This window comes from Bos taurus, chromosome X (genome assembly GCF_002263795.3).
Source record: "Bos taurus isolate L1 Dominette 01449 registration number 42190680 breed Hereford chromosome X, ARS-UCD2.0, whole genome shotgun sequence".
In the NCBI taxonomy this organism is placed as follows: Eukaryota; Metazoa; Chordata; class Mammalia; order Artiodactyla; family Bovidae; genus Bos; species Bos taurus.
In genome coordinates, this window is record NC_037357.1 from 42,975,668 (window position 1) to 42,983,537 (window position 7,870).

The following is a 7,870-nucleotide window of genomic DNA, read 5'->3' on the forward strand; positions in this document are numbered from 1 at the left end:
ATGAATATTCAGGACTGATTTCCTTTAAGATTGACTGGTTTTATCTCCTTGCTGTCCAAGGGACTCTCGAACATCTTTTCCAACACGAGTTCAAAAACATCGATTCTTTGGTGTTCAGCTTTCTTTATAGTCCAATTCTGACATCCATACATGACTACTGGAAAAACCATAGCTTTAACTAGACTGACCTTTGTTGGTAAAGTAATGTCTGCTTTTTAATGTGCTCTCTAGGTTTGTCATAGCTTTCCTTCCAAGGAGCTAGCATCTTTTAATTTCATGTCTGCAGTCACCACCTGCAGTGATTTTGGAGCCCAAGAAATAAAGTCTCTCACTGTTTCCATTGTTTCCCCATCTATTTGCCATGAATGGATGGGACTGGATGCAACTCTAGCTCCATAGTTACCTTGAAACCCTTCAGTTTTTACAGTGTTAGCTATGAACGCTAGATATACTTCTCATAAAATAGGAATAGCATCTCATCAAATGCAGAATATCAATAAAGATATAGAAAATGTTTAAAAATTTCATTCTAGAGTTGAAATGAACAATAATTGCAATGAAAAATTCACGAAAGGAGTTCAACATCAGAAACAACTAAGAATAAGAAAGAATGAGACTCAGAGAAATGCAAGACAATGTTTATGTGTCAACTTATGGGTAATGAGAGTTCTAGAAGGTAAATCAAAGGGACAGGAAAATATTTTAAGAAGTGATGTCTGAAAAATTCCTAAATTTGATGAAAAACATTTATATTTATTCACACATCCAGGAAACAAGTTTCAACTATGATAAACTAAAAGATAATCACACCTCTAAACATCACATTCAAGCATACTCAAGATTGACATATTGAAAGAGCTGAAAGAAAAAAGGATTGTGAACCAAGTATTCTATGTCTAGTATGACTGTATATCAGAAATTAAAAAAGAATAATGTATGAATAAAAGCTGAGAGAAAACATTCTTAGCAGATCTGCCCAGCCCACAGGAAAACTAAAGTGAATATCTCAGGCTGAAATTAAAGGACACAAGACAGTAATTCCAATTCATGTGAAGAAGTATAGAACACAACTGAAGGTAGTTATATATTAATAGGTAACTATAAAAAATAGCATAAATGTATTTTCATTCATAATTATTTTCTTCTCATATCTGAATTAAAATGTAATCCTTAAAGTCATAGTTATGTTAATACAACTATGTTGAAGGGCTTATAATGTATGAACATGTAACTTGTACAACAAAAATAATAACAATGAGGCTAAAGGATGAAGCCATAAAGGAATAAAATTTCAAAAATCAAGCCCTCATGTTTAAATCCAATTGATTAAAATCAGTTCAGTGGAGGTGTGGGGGAGGGATCATCTTTTTCAACAAACGGTGCTGACACTTTATACCTTACACAAAACTCACTTTAAAATGGATCAAAACCTAAATGTGAGTCCTGAAAATAGACAATTGCGAGAAAACAACCTTATGGGTTTTTGTGACTTTGGATAGAGCAGTGTACTCTTAGATATGACATCTAAAATACAAGCAACAAAGGAAACAATAAATTTGGCTTAATCAAAATTTAAAACTTTTACATAAATCAACTTCAATAAAAATTTAAAACTTTCATGCTTCAAAGAACACGGTAAAGCAAAAATACAACTGAAAAATGAGAGAACAAATTTTCAAACCACATGTCTAACAAAAGTCTAGTATCTAGAATATGTTAAAAAAATTCACAACTGATAAAGAGCAACTCAGTTTTAAAAAGGACAAAGGATTTGAACAGACATTTATCAAAAGAAAATAAACAAATGGCCAATAAGCACATGAAAAGACAATGCCATTAATTATTTGGGAAATAACACTACAAATCACAATGAGATACTTCTTCACAACCATTTGGATGGTTGCAATCAAAAAGAGAAGCACTAACACATGTTGGCAAAGATGAAACCCTCATAAATTTTTTGGTGGCAATGTAGAGTTGTTATGCAGAAAACAATTTTGCAGTTTCTCAAAAAGCTAAACATATCATAACCGTATAACTCAGAAAGTTTGCTCCTAGGTATATAAGCCAAGATAAATAAAAAACATGTGTTCATGAAAACACTTATATATCAATGTTTGTAGCAACATTAATCATAATAGCTAAAAGGTGAAAAAATATTCACATTTACCAACTGATGAATGAATAAGCAAATGTGTTATATGGGTCCAATTGAATGTTACACAGACATGAAAGGAAATGAAGTACTGATTCAAACTGCAACATGGATGAACCTTGGGAACATTATACTAAGTGAAAGAAGCCAGATACAGCAGACCATATGCTACATGATTACATTAATTTGAAATATCCAGACAAGTCAAATTCACAGATGAATGAAAATAGGGATTAATTTTAAATTGGCATCTGCAGTAACAAATGAAGTGCACCCTGCAGCACCTCCCAGCTCTTCAGGTTCAGTACCATTTCCTCGCCTGGCCTAAAGGTCAGTCCAGTCCCAACACCCATCAGAAGGGCTAAATCTCCACCAATTAGAGGCCACAAATTCCAATCTCTTGCCTAGGCCTGGCCCAATCCAGGTGGTGGGCTCCACAGGCTCTCTTCAGAAGATTCGCAAAGTTCAGAAGCCACCGCTGGGCTTCCCCAGTAAGAAGTGGAAGAGGAGCTTCAGGAACCAAGACACAATGGAACACACAATCACAAGACTGTGATTCCAGGAATGCCTACATTTATCCCCCCTGTACTTACTTGGGAACAAGAAAAATCTTATATAGTGCAACTGCAGCTAGAAGCCCTGACTTGTAAACTGCGCACAGGAGACCTGGGCATCTCCTCTAACCTGGGGGACACGTCCCCTTCCCCAGAGCCCATCTACAATTGTGAGGGGAAAGAGGCTTAACACTCATGACTTCCATACCCATAAGAAGCTTGAGGAGGAACAAAATAACATCGTTGCCAAAATGGCTTCCCTCAACCCTGATTTCAAGCCTCTTACAGATTAAAAACCTCCAGCAACATGTGTGTGCAATAAAGTAATGATCCCACAATATGAGTATCCAGAAATCAGCTTTGTGTGGCTCCTAAGTGGGCCCAGAAGGAATACCTTGAAGAACACAGAGAAGGAACGTAATGCCAAGATCTTGATTGCAGGGAAAGGCTCTGTGAAAGAAGGGAAAGTAAGGATTAAAGATAGCCAGATGCTGCCAGGAGAAGATGAGTCCCTTCACACCCTGGTGACTGCCAGGAGAATGTGAAAATAGCAGTGGAGAAGAAACATCCTGAAGCAAGATATAGATATCCCTGAGGACCAGAATGATCTACAGAAGGTGCAGCTTCGAGAGCAGGCTCGCTTGAACAGGACACTTTGCGAAGATGATAACAGAATCTTTAGACCCTGGCAGAGCTTGGAGACCCACAACATTACCACAGTGTGTATGAAGTGTGGAGGCTGGTGACCCTTAGTTAGCTCAGAGTAAAATTCAGATGATACCTGGAAAGTGCACTTGTGGACTCTGGGGTCTATTGCCTGCATCAAGGAAAATATATGATGACACTGCCCACTGCTGTTGCATCTCTCTGGTCCTCTTACCCCATGCCAACACCAGCTGCAGCTTCTGACACCCCCTCCATCCAGCAGCAGTATGGCTTTCAGAACCCCCTTGCCAGGGTGGCAAAATACAAGGACTACCACCACCAGCACTGTCCCACGGTCCATTCTTTCATGGAAACAGCAACATCCAGCTGCCACAGCTTCTCCAGGAGCCCCTCACATGCAAGGCAACCCCACTGTGGTGCCCCTGTCTCCAGGGATCCAGCCACCTGTGTTGCCTGGTGTCCCTCTGCCTCCACCGCATCCACCACCTGGTTACATATATATGTAAGGCATGATATATGAGCATGAAAATGTTTTAAAGCAGATATAGGATGATGGTCACACCACTTGGAAAAATTACTTAAAATCATTAAACTGTACACTAGAAAATAGTAGATTTTGTGATTCATAAACTATACCTCAATATATTTGTTAAAAATCAATTAATATAAATGAGCATATCAATGGATTAAACATAAAACCAAGAGCTCCACACAATTGGTTTAGGAAAATCACTTGAAAAAGTTCAAATGCATTCATGATATAAGTTTCAGGAAGCAAAATACAAAGAAAGATCTTTAAGGTGATAAAGGCATCTACAAAAACTTGTAACTAACATCAAATTTAATGTTCAAAAATGGAAAGTTTTCCCCCTTTTGGATATAGTACAAGAATGCCTATTTTCATCATTCCTACTCAACATTGTACTGGAAGTCTTATCCAGTTCAATAAGGATAAATAAAATAGATGGGAACAGAAGAAATAAATTGTGTTGCTTAACCAAATTTGTGATTATTTACTTAGACAAGCCCATAGCTAACATTATGCTCGATAGTGAAAAGTTGAAATTTTTTCTCTAATATCAAGAACAATACAAAGATGCTTATATTCATCACTTATATTCAACATAGTATTTGAAAGCCTAGTCAGGGAAATTAGGCAAGAAAAAGAAATGAAAGTCATCCAAATTAAGAAGGAAGAAGTAAAATCTCTGCAGATTATATGATTAAATATATAGAAAGTCTACCAAAAAGCTATTAAATGTAATCAACAAATTAAATGAAGTTTCAGGATACAAAATCAACTTACAAAAATCAGTGACATTTCAATACACTCACACCAAATTATCTGCAAAAAAATTTTAAAAAGACCCATTTTGTTTACAATAGCATCAAAAAGAATGAAATATTTAGAAAGAAATTTAAATGAGAAGATAAAGGTCTGTACAGTGAAAACTCTTCAGGGTTGAAATCTTAGAAGACACAAATAAATGAAGTGATATCCCATTTTCATGGATTAAAGAATTAATACATTTAAAATGTGCATATTACCCAGGACCATCTATAGATTCATTGCAATCTTTATCAAGATTCCAATGGGATCTTTTACAGAAGTAGAAAAACATCCTTAAAATGTGTTTGGAATCACAGAAAAACCCTGAATAACCAAAATAATCCTGAGGGATAAGAAAGTTGGAGGCATCACACTTCCTTATTTCAAACTATATTACAAAGCTATAGCAATCAAAATGGTACAGTACTGCATGAAATCTGATAGATTAACCAATAGAAGAAAACTGGGAACCCAGCAATATATATGTAGTCAACTAATATTTAACAGGGAGCTAAAACCACTCCATGGAGAAAAAATACAGTCTCTTCCATAAATAGTGTTGGGAAAAGTGGATATTCACATGCAAAAGAATGAAACTAGGCCCCTTTCTTATAACACAAGGGTTAACTTAAAATTTATAGTGTAAGTAAGACCTGACACTATAAAACTCTTAGAAGAAAAGTATAAGAAGAAAGCTCCTTGACATTGGTCATAGGAACAATTTTTTGGATATGACACAAGCAATAAAAACAAAATTCAACAAAACTATATCCTATCAAAAACCTTCTATATATCAAAAAGCAATATACAAAATGTAAAGATGACCTACAAAATTGGAGAAAGTATTTATATTTTCCAACCACAGACAAAAAGAACAAAAAATAAAAAAGCAAACAAACAAAAATAATCTGCCCAAAGGACCTGGGTAGAAACTTTTTCAAAGAAAATATTCAAATAATCAATAGGCATATGAAATAGTGCTCAAAATCACTAATCATGAGAGAAATATTAATAAAAGTCACAATACACAATAAGATATTAGCTCACAATTGTTAGGATGACTATTATCAAAATGACAAGAGAAAGCAATTGCTGGAGAGGATGTGGAGAACAGTAAACCCTTGTGCCTTGTTGGTAGGAATGTAAATTGATGCAGCCACTATAGAAAATAGTATGGAGGATTTAAAATTTTACAAGTAGAACTGCTATAAAATCTATCAATTCTACTTCTGGGTATATGAAGGAAATAAAAGAGCTATATTGAAGAGATATTTGCACTCCCATATTTACTGTAATATTATTTGCAATAGTTAAGACATGAAAACAACTTAAATGTTCACTGAGGAATGAATGGATAAGGAAAATGTGACTATATATATATATATATATGCACATACATATATATATCATGTATACATATGATACACACATATATATACACATATATCATGTATACATATGATACATACATACATATATATGTATATATATACAAAAAAGAAGGAAATTATTTGCAGCAATACAGATGAAGCACAAGGGCATTATAGAGGAAGACAAGTACTATATGAGCTCACTTATATGTGGAATCTTAAAAAAACAAATTCACAGAAACAGAAAACATATGAGGTATTTGCCAGAGGCTGGGGTGTAGGAGAAAGATACAAGAATCCCATTATAAGATTAACAAATTCTGGGTATGTACTGTGCATCATGTTGACTACAGTTAACAGTACTATACTGCATATTTGAAAATTGACAGTACATCTCCTGACAAGAAAAAAGTATTTATAATGTACAAGATGATGGACATTAAACTAAAATTATTCTAGGAAACACTTCATAATGTATACAAGTATCAAATTATATTTTACACTTTAAACTTATACAATATATTATATGCTAATTATAACTCAATAAAACTAAAATAAAAGTGCCATTAAACTAACACATAAAAACAAAAAAACAAAATTCTAGGTATAGATTTTAAAAAATTATGTTCAAAGTATGTATGGTGAAATCTACAAGACACAGATTTTCAAAAATTTATATAAATACAAGTATAGCATTTTCATGGAAAATACTCAATAGTGATGTCTAGATGTTATGCAATTCTAATCAAATTCTAAGTAGAAAATTTAGTTGAATCACATTTGATTCAAAAATTGTATGGAAAACAGAGAAAGTAAAATGGCCAAAACAAAACAAAGATTAAGGGCTCATACTACCTGATTTTAGGTAACATAAATCTACAGTAATCAAGACAATGTGGTATTGAACAAATGATTAATGCATATATCAGTGGAAGAGATCAGAAAGCCAAAAAATAAATTCACACATATATGTATTAAAAAGATACAAAAACAATTTGATCAACATAGAACAGTGTTTTCACTAAAATGACAAATATTAGTAAATATCTCTAGTCAAAAAAAGAAATGCAACTAAAACTAGACACACACCTCACATCATATACAAAATTTACCACAAAAATCGATCCTAGTTACCAAACATGTTAACACACACAGGTAAAAACATTTGAGGGCCTGACTTGGCAAAATTTTCTTAGTTAAAACATAATCTTTGATCAACATTAAAACTTCTTTTTTTTACTTATACAAAAGTGTAAAAGGGAATATTTGCAATTCACATATTAGACAAAGAATTAACAGAACAGAAAAGAACTCTCAACAGATAATAATTTTTTGAAAAGCCAATAAAAAATGTGTAAAAATTTGGATAGGCACTTCACCAGGTAAAGTATATGGATAGCAAATTGCCACATGAAAGGTATGCAGCACAATTAATCATTGTGTGCATGCTAAGTCACTTCAGTTGTGTCTGACTCTAGTTGTGTCTGGACTGTAGCCTGCCAGGTTCCTCTGTTCATGGGGATTCCCCAGGCAAGAATACTGGAGTAGGTTGCCATGCCTTTCTTATGTTTTACGACTTGTGTCTCTTGTGTCTCCTGCATTGGCAAGTGGGTTGTTTACCATTAGTGGTAACTGGGAAGCCCCAGTTAGGAAAATGCAAATTAAATCACAATGAGATATCATTCCAAACCTATTAGAATGTCTAATAAAAGTCTGAATACCAAACTGTAAAGACATGGAACAACTAGAAGTCTCTCTTTCCTAATGGGAATGAAAAAATGATATAGTCAGTTTG

At 34.1% G+C, this 7,870-nt stretch overlaps 1 pseudogene; it reads left to right on the forward strand.

Annotated features, from left to right (window-relative positions):
- Window positions 1–653: 653 nt before the first annotated feature.
- Window positions 654–3,510, forward strand: LOC100140449 (splicing factor 1-like; annotated as a pseudogene).
- Window positions 3,511–7,870: the final 4,360 nt, after the last annotated feature.